Consider the following 22,235-nt stretch of genomic DNA (forward strand, 5'->3'; position numbering starts at 1 on the left):
CATAAACTCTAAACCAAGGTTTAATACCTCCCAATATCATCTATTAATTGATTATCCCAAAACCCCAAAAAACTATACATATATATATACATATACTTTACCAAATCTAATTTAGTATAAATGGTATCAAAATAACGAATAAATAGATGTATAATTTAGTATTTAATAGTCATATACCCCAAAAATAATTTTGATAAACATATTACATAGTTACATATATACATATATAAGAATCAATCCCGAAAAAGGTAAGAAAAATGTTCAAAAATGGGTTTTTTAAAGTTCCAGCAGGTTTACCGACGGAAAATCCGTCGGTAAACAGCCTTTAGCAACAGAAAATGGAAAAATTACAGAAACAACACCTAACTTTCCAGATTTATTCAAACACTTTAAATCTAATCTATTCTATCGTTTTAGGTCTCCGAACTACCAAAATTGGATCATAGTCAATAACGGAGACTCCTAAAACGATGTTTTATTTCAAAACGTTATTTGGAAATATTTTTAAAATTTATAATTACAACGTTTTTATCCCGAGCTACCCTCAAATCGGGTCACGGTTCGTGTTGGGATGTCAAAACGAGGGTTTTTTTATTTAAAACAAAAAAATTTGTTTAATACGAGATGGGAATTAAATAAACGCGGAAAAGTAAATAAACGTGATAAATAAATAACTAAATAAATAAATAAAACTATCTCTTAAAAATAAATAAATGAATAGAATAAATAAAATAAAATAAATAAATAACACGAGTCTAGTCCTCGGATAATACCTCAAGATCGGTATTGACAGCTGAAGTCGATTGATTCCACGAATTATGATTTTTCGGTGTTTTAGTGTTTCGGTAAAATATTTAACTTTTAGAAAATTTGGGATTTTTTTAGGAAAAAAAAATATTTTCTCCCAAAAAATTAACTTTCTCTCTCTAAAAATGTCTACAGTGAGAAGCTCCTAAAAAACCCTCCCTCCTCAATGTCTAGGGATCCGTGCCTTTTATAGGCACGGATCCAAAAAAAATTTGGGCGTCGTCCGATGGGAATTGGGAGGACGCCCAAATCACGTTGGGCACGCGCGCCCAACAGCCATTGTGCGTTCGCCCAACCTCGTCGGGCGTTCGTCCAACGAAAGTTGGGCGTTCGCCCGACGTTGTTGGGCGTCCGCCCAACGAGCGTTGGGCATTCGCCCGACGCCGTGGGGCGTCCGCCCATCGAACGTCGGGCAACGTCGACGTGCCTCGGGCTGCGCCCAACGCTCGACGAGCGACGCCCATCGTCCGACCGGTGACGTTCGACACCCGGCCCATCGGGCGGGCATTCGACGCGTCGCGCGCTGTTATTTACGGAACGACGATTATCGCCGGGAGCGACATTGGTCATTCATCGGCTAACGCCCGACTTCCGGGGCCTTCTCATACATCGATACGACGATGAACATGCCCGACCTTACTCAGGAGATGCTGAATTTGTTAGCGGGGCTATCACATGCCGGCTCTCCGAGTTTCCCTTTGATTTTTCAATTTCCTAACTAATGGAATCAACCGATTTAGCCGTTTGTCGTGGGTTTTCGTCACAGGTCCTCCGACTCGGTGTCTACAGCGGAGCAATGGGGAAGACATGCCAGATTCAAAGATTGTTGAGAAAATCTTAAGAACTTTAACTGAAAAGTTCACTTATGTTGTGGTGTCCATGGAAGAATCAAAGGATACTGATAACATGTCCATTGATGAATTACAAAGTTCATTGGTGGTACACGAACAGAAGTTCCGAAGGGTGAGCAGCGAGTATGAAGATCAAGTTCTGAAGGTTGACTCTTGGTTTGGAACAAGGGGTAGAGGAAGATCATCTCCTAGAGGCAGGGGAAGAGGAAAAGGAAGAGCAACATTCACCAGGCCAGCCACATTCAACAAGGGAACTGTTGAATGTTATAAATGTCACAACTTAGGGCATTTTCAGTATGAATGTCCAGGATGGAATAAGCAGGCAAATTACGCAGAGGTGGAAGAGGAAGATGAAGATGAATTGCTGTTAATGGCTTATGAGGAGCTGCACACAGACAAAATTTGTAATGTGTGGTTCTTAGATTCAGGGTGCTCAAATCACATGTGTGGAAATCAAGGTATGTTTTCAAGTTTGGATACGACCTTTTCCCATACTGTCAAACTTGGAAACAATACCAAAATGCAAGTGATTGGAAAGGGAGATGTGAAGTTGGCTTTGAACGGTATTGGCTATGTTGTTGGTGACGTTTATTGTGTGCCAGAACTCAAAAACAATCTTTTGAGTGTTGGACAGCTGCAAGAAAATGGGTGGAGTGTACTGTTCAAAGATGGGCTGTGTAGCATATATCATCCACAAAATGGAAAAATGGCGGAATCCATCATGAGTACAAACAGAATGTTTAAAGTGATTGCTGATTCTCCTATCAAAGTTAAGGAAGAAAAATATTTGCAAATCAGTACCATAGATGAATCCAAACTCTGGCATTATCGTTATGGTCACCTAAGCTATAACGGGTTGCGTACATTGCAAAGCAAAGAAATGGTGGTTGGCTTGCCAGAAATTGTAGATTCAAAAGTCACTTGTGATGCATGTATGAAAGGCAAACAACACCGAATTCCCATTCCCAAAAGGAGCAACGGGAGAGCAACAGAGAGATTACAATTAGTTCATACAGATCTTTGTGGTCCAATTACACCAGCCTCCAACAGCCACAAGAGGTACTTATTGTGTTTCATTGATGATTTTTCTCGAAAGGCTTTTGTCTATTTTCTATTAGAAAAATCAGAAACCTTTTATCACTTTAAAAGTTTCCTCGACCCGATCTCATGGCTTATTAAGTGTTTAAGAACAGATAGAGGAGGAGAATTCAATTCTGCAGAATTCGACAATTTTTGCAAGCAACAAGGTGTAAAGAGACAATTGACAACAGCCTACACTCCACAACAAAATGGAGTAGCTGAGCGGAAAAATCGCACTGTGATGAACTTAGTAAGATCCATGCTATCAGAGAAGAAAGTACCCAAAATCTTTTGGGTAGAAGCTGCGAGGTGGGCGATTTATGTCTTAAATCGATCACCTACATTTGCTGTGAAGAATATGACGCCAGAGGAAGCCTGGAGTGGACAAAAGCCTTCAGTGGAGCACTTTCGAGTATTTGGTTATGTGGGACATGTCCACATACCAGATTCTAAAAGAACGAAGCTTGAAGATAAAAGTATAAGATGTGTTCTACTTGGCATTAGCAGCGAATCCAAAGGGTACAGAATGTACGATCCAGCTACAAAGAAAATTATTGTAAGCCGTGATGTGATCTTTGATGAAGATTGTGTGTGGAATTGGGATGCAAACCATGAAAAAGAACAACAAATGAATTTAGAATGGGGAGACAATACTGAAACAACTGCAGATGAAGGAGAGGCAGCAGGAGATGGGAATGAAGCAAAAAATAGACAAACAGAGGATGAGCATGAAATAGTAGATGAACAACAAATTGCTGAAGAGACTTTGACAGCAAGGGAGGGCAGAATTCGACATCTGGTGAAGAATTGTCAGAAGATGATGAAGCAAATATGGTATCATCTGATCCTACAACCGTTGAAGATGCAGTTAGAAACTCAAAGTGGAGGAATGCCATGGATGAAGAAATCAAATCTATTGAGAAGAACAAGACCTGGCAGTTAGTAAAGCTACCAGTTGGAGCCAAAAAGATAGGAGTGAAGTGGGTTTTCAAGACTAAGCTAAATGAGCTTGGCAAAGTTGACAAATACAAAGCGAGATTGGTAGTAAAAGGTTACTCCCAGCAACGTGGAATAGATTATACGGAAGTGTATGCTCCTGTAGCCAGAATGGATACTGTGAGAATGATCATTGCTTCCGCTGCGCAAAGAGGGTGGAATCTCTACCAATTAGATGTAAAATCTGCGTTCTTGCATGGGGAATTGAAGGAAGATGTGTTTGTGGAGCAGCCAAGAGGATATGAGAAGAAAGGAAGTGAAGAGATGGTTTATAAATTGCAAAAGGCCCTGTACGGATTAAAACAAGCACCTAGAGCTTGGTTTAGTCGGATTGAGTCCTATTTTATCGAGGAAGGTTTTGAAAGGAGTTCTAGTGAGCACACACTTTTTCTTAAAAGGAAAGGAGGTAAAATTCTGATCGTCAGTGTATATGTACATGATTTGTTATTTACTAGTGATGATGAGGTTCTACTGTGTGAATTTAAAGATTCTATGAAGAAGAAGTTTGACATGACAGATTTAGGAAAAATGAGATTTTTCCTTGGAATTGAGGTGTTGTAAAGGGTTGATGGTGTTTTCATATGTCAAAGAAAATATACAGCTGAGGTATTGAGTCGTTTTGGCATGGAAGAAAGTAACTTTGTGCGAAATCCAATTGTTCCTGGCCAAAAGATTGACACAGATGAAAGAGGATTCAAAGTAGATGCGACTCAGTTCAAGCAAATGGTAGGAAGCTTGATGTATCTTACCGCTACTCGACCCGATCTCATGTTTATTGTGAGTTTTATTAGTCGTTTCATGTCAAATCCTACACAACTACATTTTGCAGCAGCAAAAAGAGTGTTGAGGTACTTGAAAGGAACTATGGATTATGGTGTATTTTACAAGAGGGGAAGTGCAAGTGAAATAGTAGCTTATACAGATAGTGATTATGCTGGAGACGAGAAGGATAGCAGAAGCACTTCAGGTTATGTGTTTATGATGTGTGGAGGAGCTATAGCTTGGTCATCGAAGAAGCAGCCTATAGTCACCCTGTCGACCACCGAAGCAGAATTTGTAGCAGCAGCCGCCTGTTCTTGTCAAGCTATTTGGATGAGAAGAATTTTAAAAGAAATTGGACATGTGCAAGATGAGTTTACTACTTTATTATGTGATAATACCTCAGCCATTAAGTTGTCAGAGAATTCGGTTCAGCATGGTCGGTGCAAACACATTCGAGTAAGGTTTCATTTTCTCAGAGATCTTACTAAAGAAGGAGTTGTTAAGCTGTTTTTCTGTCGCTTTGAAGATCAACTTGCAGATTTAATGACCAAACCTCTCAAGTTAGTTGTTTTTGAAAAGCTTCGTAAAGAGCTTGGTATGTGTAGTATTGCAGACTTTATGAACTAATTACTTATGTAATGAGTTCAATGGAGGGTTTGTTGGTAGTTTCATAGTTGACTTGGTCCTTAGTTTGTTAGAGTATTTTCATCTAGTTTGGTAGATCTGGTTGTTAGCTTTTCAAATGTTTACAGGGGAGATTTTCTTGTTATTCTGTTTTGTATTTGGCTTATAAAAGCTCAGCTTTTCATTCAATAAGATAACTCCATTTGATTAAGTATTTTCTGCAGTACTTTCTAAATACTCAACAAAAATCAACAGTTGAATCATGTTTTGGATATTTTTTCAAATATTTGGTAAAATTCTAAAATGTCGAACATATCTACTTAGTAATATTATGAATTTGAAAATCTTCATGATTGTACCTAATTATGTCAATGGTACAGTTCGGTTTGGTCCTAAAGAAAAAGTCAACGGTTCAATTCCAGTCTATAGTTTTTTTTCGGGTACGGAGCTGTTAATTCTCTACGAATGCCATTCTCTTTGCAAAATTTGTTGAACTCGTTTGATAAGAATTCACCACCTCTGTCTGTGCGGAAAGCTTTTATAGAAGACTCACTTTGCTTCTCTACAAGAGCTTTAAATTTCCTAAAATTCTCAAAAGCCTCTTATTTGTTTTTCAAAAAATAGGCCCAACTCATACGACTCAAATCATCAGTCAAAAGAAAGAAATAACGACTCCCACCACATGATTCGGTGTTCATGGGTCCATAAAAATCAGCATGAATTAATTCAAGACAATTAGAAGCCCTCCAAGCCCCATTAACAACTTTCTTGCTTGTTTTCCGTATACACATCCCTCACATAAATCAATTGATTCAATTTTTCGAAGTCCATGAACCATATCTTTTTGATTCAACAACTTCAACCCATTCACATTTAGATGCCCATATCGCAGATGTCATAGCTTGGATTCAGTTTTCTCACCAACAGCTAGAGCAAAATGTTCAACACTTGAAACATCAAGTGGAAACATTTTGCTGCTAGTCATGTGAACATTGGTCATCATTCTTCCTGATGTTTTGTCTTTGATAATACACGAGCCACCATCAAATGTTATTGAATAACCTCTAGCCATCAATTTCCCTACACTCAGTAGCTTATGTGCCAGATTAGGAACAAATTGAACATCATGGAGGAGTTTAACTTTACCGTTGCTGGTTTTGATTGTTATTTGATGCGTGCCGTCTAGCGTAGTGTTTTCTACGACATAATGTATATTACGATAAGTGTGTTACGACTATGGATGTGATCTTTCTAAATGCTTTATATTTACTAGACGTCACTACTTAGGGGCAAGTGTACCCCATCGTATCAAGTAATAATCCAGTTAAGACCGGTTATCGAATCCACGGGATTTATAACTGCAAGTATTAAACGACTCGGTTTTATACGTTATTTAAGCGGTGAATACTTTGAGGTTGATATGGGGACCAACTACAAACTACTCCTAACTACGGGTGGAGCGAATTTATATAACAAAACTCTACGAAGTGATGTGGATGCGATAAGTTGTAACTATGACAAATAACGATTTCTAATATTTATACGATTGATGTTTGCTCTTGCAAAGACGACTATGTGTAGCGTAACCGTCCCGTGAAGTACTTAGAGTATGTGGTTCCTAGTCAAGGCGTGTCTAATGCTTGGGATCAGAAATTAGGGCCCGTAAGTTCCGTGGCTTGTCAATTCCTACGATTTCCGGGTTGTCGCTTCCGGTAAGGCAACACCTATATGAATCCCTAAAGATAGCCCGAATGGCGTTGGAAATCGCGTTCTCCTACACAATAATCAATTATGAATATCAAAACAAGTAACAAACATCAACACACATATAGAAAAGAAGATTATGAATCATAGATTATAAATATGGAGAATGTAAATATGAATTACAACCAAGCCTAGTACATAGGATGAGTTCAAGCTAATTAGCAAGTGAAAAGGGAAGAATCCACCCTCGGAACTAGCTAACCGGACTCAAAGCCGTCTCTTAGGACTTGGATGGTGGAGCTTTCGAGCTTGGTGCATGGAAATGGAGCGGAACTTTGATGGAATGCCGGAATCAACGAACAAGCTCTCAAGGTGGAAGATTTTGGCTATATAAAGCCTAAAACAAAATCTAAAACTACAAATGACAATAATTACAAGGTGTATAGGATATGTATGGTGTCTAAGGTAAAAAAAGTATCTAAATAAGTGCTAGTCACTCTTATTTATACATCAAGCTGGGGGTAAGATTGTAATTCAACAAGGTGCAAGCATGGAGGAACATAATTTTGTGCAGAAATCCCATAATACGCCCCACGTATGGTGGTATACGCCCTGCGTGTGTGCCCATTCCGTCAGAAATCTCCTGCATGTGGACCAATTCCAGATATTGTTGTCTCAAACACGCCCCGCGTAGACTGGGATGCGCCTCGCATGTTTGAGACTCTGACTTTTTATTGCTTGATTTGGTCCTTTTACGCCGTGCGTAGCTTGAGGCACGCCCCGCGTAAATGAGTCTCTGAACTTTTATGTTGAAGAATTCCCTCGCACGCCCCGCGTGTAAGGTAGTACGCCCCGCGTATGGATAGTTGACTCAGGGAGACCATGCAGTCTGACTTTCAGGATTAGGCTAATCATTTCTGACATGTGTCATACGCCTCGCGTAGGTTGGCATACACCTCGCGTATGCTGACTAGATCCCACGTGGTGCCTGTGGATAGGGCAATTATTTCTGACTTCATGTTTCACGCCGTGCGTAAGAAATGTGGCGCCTCGCGTATTGAGTGGATTTTTGCTCCTTGCTCGTACCTGAAATACAAATCTCGAGAGCCGAGTTAGCTTGACGTTTTTATTTCCTAATTTAATAAAAAACAAGGGAAATTAACTGAAAGTACGGAATTTATTTTTATTTCGTTATTTTATTAAAACACTCTTTTTTTGTAATTAAACTTATTTATTTCTTCTAAAATTAACCCGTAAATCACGCTAAAAGATAGGGGTAAAATACCCCTATCACTATTGTCCCCTTTCCTTCAACTTGGATGTCTTTATTATCCCTAAGTTTGACTTGCATCTTCTTAGTTTCGTCAAGCTCCTTAAATATTTCTCTTATCACAGACATATGATTGGAGCAGCCGCTATGTATGAACCATACAGCTGCTACAATTTTACTATTATCATCAAATGAGTCATAAACAACCTGCTTTCGTCGTCTTCAACTTCTGTATAATTAGCTTCAACATGCTTGTACCAGCCATCAGATTGAAAATGCCCATATTTGTCACACTTATAGCATTTGATATCACTTTTTTACCTCTGCCACGACTTCTCCCACCACTATATGAACCTCTGCCACGTTCATTACATCTTGTTCGTTTCTGATTGGAGCTTTTCCCTTTGATTACTTGAAATGCCTTTGGTTCATCTGTCTCAATGGATCTGTTCAATCTTGCCTCATGAGCTTGCAAGGAACCCATTAATTCATCAAATGAAAAAATTGACAGGTCCTTAGACTCCTCAATTGCAGCTACAACATGATCAAATCTAAAAGTTAAACTTCTCAATACATTTGCAACAACGGTTTCATTGGTAACTTCTTTACCGAAGGATCACATTTGATTAACGATTGTTGTGACCCTTGTGAGAAAGTCTTATATTGATTCTCCACTTTTAACGTCTCAAAGTCACGTCGAAGAGATTGCAATCTCAGTGTGATCACCCTTGAGGTACCATGAAATGTTGTCTACAGTGTTACCCAATCGTCTTCAGAAGTGGTTGCTGGTGAGATTTTGGAGAAAATGGACTCATGAACAACTTGTTGAATGAAGAATAGTGCTTTTGAATCCCTCTTTCTGTTCTCCCTCAAGTGATTGTTGTCTTCATCAGGATCAGCATAGTCATTCTCTACAAAGTCCCAAAGATCTACTTGAATAAAGTCTTCATCTTGATGCTCCAGAACTCGTAACACTCTCCTTTGAAGATTGGAATTGAAGGTTGTGCTACATTAACTGAACTCCCATTAGCAGCCATGATTCTATTCTCTCTTTCACTCTAAAGATCCAAGCGTTCAGGCCCATCCATGAGCATGGGTAGGAGGGGCGCCTGCCCAAGGCCCAAGGATGAGAAGGGCCTCAATTATAGTAATGTATTAGTGCCCATTAAATTATACTTGATTAAATTCAAAAAAAAATTATAGTTGATTAAAAATGTTGCCATTAGATTCTTTCCAAATTAGTTTTTTCAAATAAAAAGTGTTGGCATTAGTTATTAAATAGTCTTTCTAAATTCTCTAATTTATCTCGGATTCTTTCCAAATTTGCTAATAAAAACTTTGGGCATCAATTCCCTATTTTATCTCAAAGTATTTCTATAATTATCTTTCCCACTTATCAATCCCAACCAAAATTTATAATTTATCTCTCCATTTTTTAATCACACTCCAATCCCAAAGAATATTAAACAATAATATTATCTTACATCCTCAGGTCATCTTCTTAATTCATCAGCTATATAATCAATTTTGTAATCACCTCAGTTCGAAACTTCCAATTACTAATGGCTTTTTTGTTGTCTTTGAGAAACTCTATCAGATTTTGATATACCCGGTCTTCAAAAGAACGTTGGGAAAAACGTATCAAAATCTTCCAATTTCAAGTACTTAGGTGCTAAACCTCCTTAAATGATGTGATTTTCAAATTTGAATTTTCATTTTTCTAATATCATGCTTTATATCGTAAAGAGCATAAAATCTATTAGAACTATTTCATAATTTATTAAATTTAAGAAATTTACTTCTAGAAATGCTCATAGACATCATTTTGTATAAAAAAAATTGGGTTCTTAAAGCAATATAAAATGTTTTTATCAGATATTTTGTTAAATGTAACAAGAAAAGTGTCATTTTTAAGTAATCTACTTTTATAGAATTTACTTTTCTACTTATTTTTTCATTTCCACTTATTAGGGTCTCATTTGGTAATTCTCCCCCAGGCCTCTCAGGATCGACCCTGCAGGCGGTGATACCAAAAATGTTGGAAATATGAAGTAACACAGTAAGAACCCAATAGATATTGACAGCAGAAATATTGCAATTAACCTAATGTGTTTATTCCATAAGAAGCATTGCCATTTTTTTTGTGTTTATTCAAAAAAAAAAAAACATTGCCATTATATAGGCTTACAATCAAAACTGAAATCCTAAAAAAGCTGAACGAAAATCAGATACTGTGAAACTAAATCAATTAACTAATAAGGAGAAAAATCAGGAATATCAAAGCAGATTTTAACAACGTACTAGACCAACACTACAAGAAAAACGCGTTTTACCAGCGGAATATTCCGTCGGTGATCCGCCAAATTCCGTCGGAAATCAACATTACTGACGGATCAGCAGCGGATTGTATTCCGCTGGTAAAAGGATCGCTGGTACCGCATACCGACCACAAATCTCTTTCCGTCGGAGATCTATGCCGACCAAAATTGGGTCGGAAGATTCCGCTGGTAAATTTCAAACACCGACCAACTATTACCGACCCCATTTTGGCCGGTGAATATTTCCGACGGATATTTCGGACCATTTTCCGTCGGTGATTAATATTAAAAATTGAAAAAAAAAATTAATTTTTTTTTTAATTAGTCAATTTATTTGGATTGAAGGGAACTCAAATTTGAGTTTTATGATCACACAATTACAACTCATAAATTGACAGAACCTTTTTAATTCAAATTGTATATATGCATTGCATTGTCAATAATAAGCTATCATTATAATCATTTCCTTAATTTCTTCTTCCACATTCTAAATAACCAAACAACCCAACCTGCTTCTTCTGTGCGCAGGATACAAGTAAACATAGATCGCAGTAAAATTAACGTGCATCTAAGTCCAAGACCAACTCATCAATAAATGAATCTATAAATGCGATATAGAATCGCGATTCCTCTCTATGCCTAATAAGTTCATATTTATGGTGTTATAATGATCTCTGATAAGTAAAAGAAGAAAGCAACAAATTAAATGCTAACCTTGCAGTACAGGAAATCTAGAGAAAGTAGCAGCAATTCCTGTAATTGATAAAAATATGTTAAAGGTAAGCCCAGAAGAACAGATAGCTCCAGAAAAGAACAGGAAACAAGATTTGAACAGGGTTCTGAAATGTAAATAAAGTAGCAGCAATGCCTCTAATAATAATAAAAAGGTGACCACTTAATTCTTTATGCAATTTCTTCTCTTCTCCTTGAACCACAAAACCTATTTGAAAACTTGATTCTGACTAGGAGGATTTGCATACTAAAAGATAGATGGTGTAGAAATTATGTATTTTAAAATTCATTTTTGTCTAATTCAACATTTTTTTTTACATTAAGTCCATCTTAGACAGAAAGCTAGTTCAAAGATCATCATTATAATATGAGTACCAATCAAACTCAACAATCTCAATAAAACAATTCACAATTTGGTTTTATGATTATCTAACTGTAACCCAACCTTACCTATAATGTTTTTTCGAAATAGTTAAATTTTATGTATTGTAAATAAGGTAGAAACTCTTTAATAATTAAGTAGCATGATATTCTAAGAACCGCAGAATAAAAAATACCTCACAACTCACGTCTCGAGTTTGCTCCAAATTTTATGGCTGTCATAATGTTTAACAAGCTTAAAGGCTACTCACCTAGTTTTAATGTGAACATTGTTGTTAAAACACTACACGAGAATATCAATAGCTATTTACCTCCTTCAGAAACACAAAATAAGAATTAATTTTGTTAAATTACAAACTCCATCATGGTAGAGACAAGACATATCTAAAAAATGAATAAAAATTTATTTGCAAAGACAGAATAAAAAGATGCATTTGCAATATACATTTTGCAACTTGTTTATTTATTCTTCAAGGATAAGTGAACACACATTGATTTCATTAGTTAAAATCTCAACATGCGACATTGTACTGAATCTACATTCACAGAGGAAAGGAGTCATGTATGAATCTGGTATTCCTCAAAAGTAATTTTAGTAAAATCAAGCAACACTATTTCGCACAAGATGTAAGGTTGATTTTAAGCAAAATAAAATATTTTGTAACTTTGATTTTATGACGGTGAAAGGCCTCAAAAGAGGCCAAAATGCATGCTAGCTGAAAAAATTGAAGCACATTGATGTTTGGACCATATATTATTATTCTTTAGCCACAAGGATAAGAAGTATCCGAATGGGAACAAGGACGAACAGAGCTACCATGGCTAGAATTTGGAAGGCAACCGGGCAAGACAAGGCGATTTTTGACAAAGGAAAACTCATTGGGATGAGAAAAACACTTGTTTACTGCAAAGGAACAGCTCCTAATGGACTAAAAAATGACTGGATTATGCATGAATATAGACTCTAATGTGACTACAAATGTTTGAACCTTTGAACCTAAAATTCTTGCAATTCCAAGCACTGCATGATCTCCATCAGCAATATCTAATCCTCCAAAAAGTTTGAACAGAAAATTATACAGGCCGTAATGTCTATTACCTTAAAGAAATTTTCCATAGAATAGGAGGTCGACCAGGGTATTGGAAAGCATCTTCAACCTGCAACATATGCGTACAAAATAAAGCTTTTCAGATTGTGAATTCACCGAAACAGAAGGAAATAAAGTGAGAAAGGTGCATCTGCATTCCATATCCAATTAAGCCTGCAATATTGCAAGACAAAGTCACCTCAGGATCCCATTTAACACAATTAACCTCTCCCTGAAATGTAATTTACACAAATTTCAGTCCGCAAAAACTGCAAATTATAAAATAATAGTTCAAAAAAATTCAATAACCATAGCAAACTTGAACCCAACTAATCTAATAAACATCTAACAACAGGACTTGTCAAATAACAGAGTAAAAATTTGAAAAAAAAATTGAGTTTGCTATCACAATCATTTCATGAGTTTGTTTGACAATGGAAATTTTATAAGAATATAAACTATAATTGCAAGAGTCTAAAATTGCAAAATATAAGAATATAAACTATAACATCACCTTTTAAATGGTATATAACCTGAAAGAGAGAGAATTTATAAATGGGATTATTTTCTTTCTCCTTCTTCCTATATGTGAAGCATTCCTAACAAGGCTTGCACACATATAGAATAGTATATTATTTCTCCTTTTATTTTCCAGCAATTATTCTCCCTTTCACTTAAAAGGAAAAGAAATTATAGATTATATTCCTTGTTAGTACATCACTACACAATTCCTACACCATAGGCACAAACACAAGTGAATGCCAAACTTTTTTCAATGATATATACTTTAGTATATTACTACACAATTCCTACATCATCATTTTTTAATACCCTAATAACGAAATGCAATTAAAAATAATCAAGATATATGATCTCAGATGCTAAATGAAAACACTTATGCGTTTTTCTTGTAGTGTATGTTCTCTTCCTACCCCATACCTAAATATATACTACCTGCTCATATCACCCACAAACCTTCACATGATTAATGCCAACTAAGACCTCAAACTGTCTAGTTTACCCTGTTTTCCTAACAGCATATTCTCCACCCGTAGACACATGTTTTGTATGGTTCCACTAGCCTATGGAGATCTATTTAATTTGTGGTACTGAAATGTAAAGAATTCAAAGGATACACTGAAGACAATCAGTTCAATTTTCAACAGCAAGCATAGATTCCATTCCTTTTTGTGTTGCCCTCCTTTCTAATGATGTATTACCACAACATCCATCATTTCGACAAAATCCAGAATGAAGCTGGAATATAAATGAATTCCAGCCAACATAAAACAACTAACACAAACACACAACACCAGAAAAACCAAACAATTACAACCAATGCTCCCAATTTCGAACCATAAAATGAACCTAGACTTTGCAATCAGTCTATTAATCTATTAATGACTACCTAGTTAGCATTTATACACATCATAAGGAAAATTTTATTCAATGAACCTAGAATTTGAAAAGTCATCAATAATAAGTACATCAATCCCAGCCCTCTCTACCTTCAGAATTGAATATAAGCTGTGAGTCATAGAAATTTCTTGACATTAATTCCTAACTTTTTTAAACACGTCAACAATGATAATATTAAGAAAATAATCTGAACTTACTATGTGATAGAGGCATCAGTTTCTTGTAAAAATTAGGCTGCAAGTTCAACTCGAAAAGTAAGAATACATGACCACAATAATATGGCACAAAAAAAGATCAAATGAATTAAAAGAGAAAAACACAAGAACTAAATAAAGTAAGAGCATATATGTAAGAACAATATCACCTTTTACACACCTAGTGAAAAGTGTCAGCTGATCTGAAGCTAGAGGTGGATGGAGATGTGGATGCTGCGTTAATGGATAGTGGATAAGAGACATATGGAATTGTCTGATGTGGGTAAGAGGAAATTAACACCAGACAATGCTAATACTGGGAAAATAAACCAGAAAAAGGAAAATTAAAATTGAAATCCAAATAGAGGGTAAAGAGTTACAGTGAGCGGCGGGTCTTGAGTTGTTCAAGAGCGGAGATGCTGGAAACCTTAGCCAAATGAATATTGGAATCAGTTTGAACTGTAGAATCCGTTTGAAGTAGTATCAAAATAAAGCCTAAATCCCAGATTAAGGGCAAAATCTCTAAAGTCAACAAAATACATGTATATATGCATCATTTTAACACAAATTCAAGTAACAAAATACAGTTGAAACAATGAACTCCAGAAAGTCAACAACTGAAGTGCTTTTTCAGAACCTTATAAATCTGCTAACATAGCTTGGAATCTAGTTGTTATAAAAAAAAGCTTGGAATCTAGTTGAATTACTACACTATTTTTGGGTTAAAATTAGTTAAATTGCCAAACGGCACCAATTCGAGTGCCTGCAATTAGCAAAAACCATAAGCATTTGGGTGTTCAATGTACTAATTTTTTCTTCCTTACAATTAGCAAAATAATTTTTTGTTTGTTACAATTCCAGACCCTTGATCTCCAATATGTAAAACTTGTTTAGTATCCCAATGTCTATATCTAAGTGGACAAGTATAATTCAAATCCTAGATGAAAAATATCTCTCAGAATTCCAATTAAACAACTAGTTTTATATTAAACAGCTAAAGTAAATATGAACCAAAATAAACTAAAGGCATTCCCAAAAATTGGGGTATCCACTTACCTCAAATAGCCTTGGCAGAAATTGGGGTCTCCACTTCACCGTTACATGTAAACCATCTAACTAAGTTAGGTTAGCAAATAGAAATCACTGTTAATTCCTAATATCTTCTTGCTGCAAACAGAAATCATAGTATTAATCATCAACATCAAACTACAATTATAAGATATATAAAATTCTATTCAACCAATGCTTCAATCAACATAACTAAACACTAACCAACAGTAAACTAAGCTCTGATACAGAAACACTAAGAACTCACAGTTTATAACCAAAATAGGGCTAGCTAATCAGTGAAGTGATAAAAAAACCTTTTGGAAAAAGCTAAAAGTTGTTCGAGAAGACAAAATATCCCATATTGTCCGTAGCATTTGGGAAATTCCGCTGAACAAAGCAGAGAAAAACACAAACTGAAGCAAAGTCATATACAAGTTTGTCCTAAATTTTAGTTCATCACTCAAGCTGAAATTTTCAATAGATCTACATTTGCTGGCAGATTTATCAAATTGAGGAGAAAACTCCTGAACCCATTAAAAATTAACGCAGCCCCATTCAATTTTAAGAAAGTTGACTCACCTAAAATGACGAACAATCTCAGGTGGCCGGTTCAACTTCTTCCGTCCAAGCAAGGCAAACAATGGTTGTAATTGGAACTGATAAAGGATGGGAGTGGAGAGAGAGAAAGAGAGATGAGGGAAAGAGTTGGGTAAATCGATAAGGAAGACAAAGAGAGAAGAGAGTGGGTGTTTAAGAAGAATCGATGGTTCCACATGGAGAGAGTGGGTTTTGAAAGAATCGAGTCTATGTTGAAAGATAAAGAGAAAAGGGAGGAAAACAAAAAGTAAAATGTGAAAAGGGAGGGAGAATTCCCGCTTTCTAAAAAAAATTTCCTCTTAATTTAAATAAAATAAAATTTATTTTTTTATTAATTATCCACCAACGGAATTCTGTCGGTGTAGAAAATAATCCGCTGGTGAGTTAATAAGTCACTGACCACATTTACTTTCTGCTGCTGATCCGTCGGTGAACACCAGCGGAATCTGATCCGCTGTTATTCCGCTGGTGATCACCAGCGAAATTGATTCTGCTGGTAAATTCAGCTGGTAATACGTGTTTTTCTAGTAGTGCAAGTCCAAAAGACTTTGAATCAATATTCAACATCCTCTAAGGTTTACTCTAGAAAATTCTAAGTGAATGAAGCACCAGGAAAATATAAAAAAGTTAGTAAAATGAAAAGTTTCCTAAATAGTTCTTTTAAAGGAAAGTTTCCTAAAAATTGTAATGAAAAGTTTCCAACTCCAATTTCTGTTACACTGGTTATAGTGATGGGTTCACAGGCACTTGCATCCATTCTCCAATCAATTTCAATCTTCAACAAAATGTGCCAGTGTTGTATTTATCATGTGAGGTGTAACGTGATGAAAAATTCACTCATCTACCCTTATTTCCTCGTCCATGAATGTTAGCTTTTGTTCGAGGATCTTCAGACTCTCTATTGTTTGTATTCTGCAAATAGTTATAAGAAACAACATAACTATTATCTTAGATGCATAATTACTAACGCAGGAAAATATAAATTAATGCATTATTTCCTATAAGAATTAAGATATTAGTTGATTAAACATAACAAGTGATGTTTCAATGTTTCATGCCTGTGAACTTTGTGTTTAAAATTCCCCTCCTGTTCTCACATAGAAAACTTTATGCAACTAAATGAAAATATATGTAATCCTACCACAATACTACCAAGTAAAAATAAAAATTTCACATAATAAACAACAACGTACCTGAAAGTAGAATATTTCATATAAGTCTCAGAAGGGAGTTTATTCGCCGGCCACATTCTGCAACCATTGCTAGAAATATGATGAAGTACTCACATCTAGACATGGTAATTGTTTTTCCTGACACAAAATTAAAATTGTCATATGCATCAAAATTAACTCAAGATGTTCACATTTCTTTTAATTTCCCAAAGCATTCCAAATTATATCTATTCAGATTTTCTTTTAATTTCTTATGGATTAAATGGTAAATGAGCATCTTGAAAATTCCAAGCTACATGTAATCACATTCTTCTAATTTCTAACACTTTAGAAGCTAAATAAATATGATAAACTCAGAATTCACATGATGAAATAAGAGCAAGTTTACAGTAGCTTACCTTCCTTCATGGCCTCCACAACAATCCTTACATCTCTCTATCTCTCCATCCAGTTAGGCTTCTTATGTTTTAAAGTTTTAGAGCTTTGCCTCCTTCATCAATGGAAGTTTAGGGTTTACTGGTTCCATAACTGAGGGGATGAATAATGGTTTTAAATTTAATATTTTCTTTTTATTTTTTTTAATTCTGTTTTAAAGCAAATCAACGTGGTTTTATTTAATTAGAACTACGTCATTTTGTTTACAAAAAAAAATAAAAAAAATAAAAAGTAAATATTTAAATGTAAAACTAAATAGATCCTAAAACAAACCATCGGTCTCTCTTACTCTATTTAATCTCTTTAGTTCTTCTTCCTCAATTCCTCAATTGGCAGCGAATTTCTCCGTAGTTGGATCGTTGGTCTGACCCTACATCTCCGATCTTTTGGTATTTTTTTTGCTGCTACTTAAATTTTGATTTTATATTTCTACTACTATTGTACTTGAACTTGAGCTTTGATCTCTGGTTTTCTATAATTATTATTTTTTGAATAAAAATTATTTTAGTTGTATTGTTTGGCTCCATTAGGGAGAAATCCTGGATTCGCAGCTGGTGTCACCTGCACCAAGAAATTCTTTAGTATAGGCTCATTGACATCTGGTTCGGATTGGGTTAAAAAAAAGAGGAAATTACATCAAAAATCAGAATATCATACTTTTATTTTGTTTTTATCAAATTTTCAGTTAATCAGTTGTAGAAAAAAACCAGTTTCAAAAAGACCACCAAATTTGACATTTAAATAAATTTGATTAAGAGTTTGACAAAATTATAAGTGATTTGTGAATTCTGACTATTGTGTAAATTACATCAAAAATCAGATTTTAATTTATATTTTCAATTATGAAAATGTTTTTATGTATTTTATCATTATATGATTTTAAATTTTAAAATATAAGAATATCATAATTTTATTTTTGTTTTTATCAAATTTTCAGTTAATCAGTTGTAAGAAAAAAAGACAGTTTTAAAAAAACCACTGATTTGGTACAAATGATAGAAGTCTGCTGAAGAACTCAGATCGCGATCTTGACATGGATTTATTTTAGTCTGAATACTAGTAAAAAATCTAGTTGAAATGTACAACCTTTTTGTTAGGGATTATTGCCAGTTAATCAACTGTAGCGCAGCGGAATTGCGGTTTAAAATTTATTTCTAATCCCTTTAATTTGATCTTTGTCCGTTAACCATTGATTGAATAAAACTTTTGATCCGTTTAGGGATATAAACATACCCGGACTGTCTCTTCTAGAGACGGCTGAAGAATCCACAAGGTAGTAAGATCTTCGTAGTCAGGTGCACGAACAGCTATTGAGTCAGAACCGGTGCTAGCCGAAGAACGGAGGATGAACTGGAGAGATTTTGATATTTGCCAAAACAAAATCCACTAACCCATGAATGGTGGCTGCGACTATTGCTTATTGCTTCTCCAAAGCAATTAGTTGGCGGAACATCTATTAGGTTAATTAGATTAGGTTAGGTTTTAGGCTTTTATTATATATATATAGTGTAGTTATTCCTAAACCTAATTGGTTTAGGGTTAATTGGTTAATTACAAAACTAATATAATCCTAACATAATCACTTAAATAAATACCAATAGTATTTATTCTATGCAATTAGTTACAATTGGATTAAATTTAATTACCCCAATTAAATAGACAACAGTAATTAATAAATTGACGTATTAGTTTGATTAATTATTCACGAATGCAATTTCATTAATTTACAAATTAATTAATTACATCCCGTAAACTAATTAACCAAAATACTCAACGCCTAAATCTATTAATCAATTACATTGATACAAAATATCAATTAATCAATTAATTAACCACCAATTAATTACCTTGACATTTTACTGTCAACCAATTAATTAATCTCATCCCTCCAGTGTACCGTTCTATAAGTTCTAACTCAGATGTTCAATGTGCACGATCCTATGGGACTGTCTTTAGCTAGCAGTGGGCTTATGGCTCACAGACAGTAAGTGGGTTCTAGCAAACCATTACTGCCCCTAACTAAGACAGAGTTTCAGCAGTCTAAAGATGCAGAGACCCTGTAGTTATCTCTTAACTTCTTTTACCATTTGATATCGATATTATAAACTAGAGGCATGGCGGCTGTCATCCTCTCTGATGTTTATGATATTTCTTGATCTTAAGTAGATTGATGAAACAGATAAGTAAACTACTTATCAGGGTGTGGCCACACACTTATCAATCTCACTTATCAAGTGGCCTGTGATATCATCTCACTATTACATGAGTGGTAATTTCATCACTTCAATATCAATACCAACGTGTTCACCTGTTCACCCAATCATACCCGTATTTAGCATCCTGTTACAGACCTGTTAGGCGTATGTCAAAGTGAACCGAATCCCACATTGATATTATAATGAAATCTGGTCTGAAGACAGTTAGAGACCTACTTAAGAAAACTAATGACACAACCACCATGTAGTTTTCTCGGGCGGATCGATCCAGTCATATGTATACAACATGTACCCATATTCACAACTGACTTATCAAGTGCTATGGCTAGTATCAATTACTACCATACAGTCGTCGAATATACAAGTCTGTGGTCGTAATCATTCCCATGATAGAATAGACTTGGGATATGGTTTTACGATTATCAATCAATGGATTCTCTATTCATATTATAGCACAAGATATAAATGAACTAGATTAATGCCTTTATTAATGTGACACAAATACATTTTATAAGAACCAATGCCTATGAACTAGGGCACACCAACACTTTTTAGCAAAGCTAAGTGAATATTTATATTTTCCACACACCTTTTCACTCCACTTACAATTTACTCTTCATGGACTGAGCAACTAGAAAAAAATGTTTATGTGGAAGCATTATCCACAAATATAGAAAATTCAATGTGAAAGACTTTAAGTGGTGGGAAACATACATACCTAGACAAGTCAATGACAAATGTTACCTAAATTCTCAAAACCACTTAAGTTTTTATGTAATAAAACATCCAAAGCAGTTGATAATATGTGGGGTCATCTAATAGAAAAAGTTAAAGATAATTCATGGACTTTACATGTTATCATATAAAAAATCCAGCAATACACACTGGAGGAAACATATTTGCTGAGAAAGGACATATGTAACTTTCTTATGTTCAATATGCCATGGAAAAAAATAACTCTATCTACATATTTTTTGAATGTTATATCATCTTAGTCATGGTTCACTTTCACCTTTAAAGGCCTCAACCCAATATAATCACAAAAATCAAGTTTGAGGTTAGTGTCCAAAAATTTGTTAATTTTTTGGACAAAATTGATGTGGTGATCCTTGTTCTGTATAGTATTTTTCCAATAAAATAATCTGGCAACATGCTCATTCTATCAAGTTTATCATCTTTAGGATTCATATTAATAATTTATTCAAAGAACAGAGCAAACACCAATGTTAGCAGGAAGACTAAAAAAAAGAATAAAACAGACTTCAATGCCATTAGTATTATGAGAACAAATTGTAAGGTTTGAATGTAGATTATTATTCCATAGAATTGAATTGAAGTTGAAGGCTAAAAATCACGGTAAAGAGGAAAGATTTGTTTCCTTATTTTCCTATTGCTCTTTCTGTTTTAGTAATGAGTTTTAATTTTTGTGTTTTAAATCTAAACATTGTTTTTTTTAATTCATTAGACTAGAGAGTTCATCTTTAGTGAACAAAAAATATTTAAACGAAATTGAAAAAATGGAACATTTAAAAAACGAAATGATCTGCTTAGATTTGGACGATGTCATGAAAGATGAACTCCATACGTCTACCGAATTAAAAAATATTTAGATCTAAAACATAAAAATTTAAAACCCATTACTAAAATAGAAAGAACAAGAAGGAAAATAAGAAAACAAACATTTTATCTTTACTCCTACTTTTGGCCTTCACTTCAGCTTTAATTATATAGAATAATTTTCTACATTTATTGCTCACAATGTGTTTTCATAATACTAATGGCATTGAAATCTGTTTTATCCTCCATTTTAGTTTTCATACTAACATTTCTGCTTGTTCTATTCATTTGCAAAAATCATGGATATGATTCCTAAAGTTGACCAAGTTGATTGGATGAGCATGATGCCAGATGATGTTATTGGAAATATAAAGTAATATCTCCTGACATAACAAGTGGTTGCCATATCTATTTTGTCCAAAAGATGGACAAATCCTTTAAAATTAACATCAAAAGTTGATTTTTGTGACTATTGGGTTGAGACCATTAAAGATGAAAGTGAATGCATGACTAAGATGTGGAAAAATATATAAATGGAGTTATTTTTTGCCATCTAAGATTCAACATAAGAAAGTGTCATATGTCATTTCTTACTAAATAAGTTTCATCCAATCCAATGTGTATTTCTAGATTTTTGGTGTGATGACATGCAAAGTCCATGAATTATCTTTTAATTGTCTGAATTATATGGCTCCACATATTATGAAATTTGTTGCATGCTTCATTCCATTAATACTTTAGTGGTTTTGGAAATTTCGGGAACCTTTGTCATTGACTTGCCTATGTATGTATATTTTCCACGGCTTAATGTCCTTCGGATTGAATTTTTCGTATTTGTGCATGATCCTTTCACAAAAATAATCTTAACTAGTTGCGCATACCTTGAAGAGTTAACTATTAGCGGAATGAAGAGGTGTGTGGAGAATATAAATATTTATGTATCTTCATTGAGAAGGTTGTCCATTGCAACTAGATTTTTCAC

At 34.8% G+C, this 22,235-nt stretch overlaps 1 long non-coding RNA gene across 2 annotated transcripts; it reads right to left on the reverse strand.

The window, feature by feature from the left end:
• Positions 1–10,848: 10,848 nt before the first annotated feature.
• On the reverse strand, positions 10,849–14,460 carry LOC136233482 (uncharacterized). 2 transcript variants are annotated; one of them, XR_010690854.1, is made up of 4 exons: positions 14,408–14,460; positions 14,230–14,266; positions 12,625–12,845; positions 10,849–11,165 (listed from the first exon to the last, which is right to left on the reverse strand). It is a non-coding gene; the product is annotated as an uncharacterized lncRNA (long non-coding RNA). The 2 variants fall into 2 exon arrangements; XR_010690853.1 differs by lacking the exon at positions 14,408–14,460 and having other exon boundaries at positions 14,230–14,353.
• Between the last annotated feature and the right edge of the window lie 7,775 nt (positions 14,461–22,235).

This window comes from Euphorbia lathyris, chromosome 6 (genome assembly GCF_963576675.1).
Source record: "Euphorbia lathyris chromosome 6, ddEupLath1.1, whole genome shotgun sequence".
Taxonomy (NCBI): domain Eukaryota; kingdom Viridiplantae; phylum Streptophyta; class Magnoliopsida; order Malpighiales; family Euphorbiaceae; genus Euphorbia; species Euphorbia lathyris.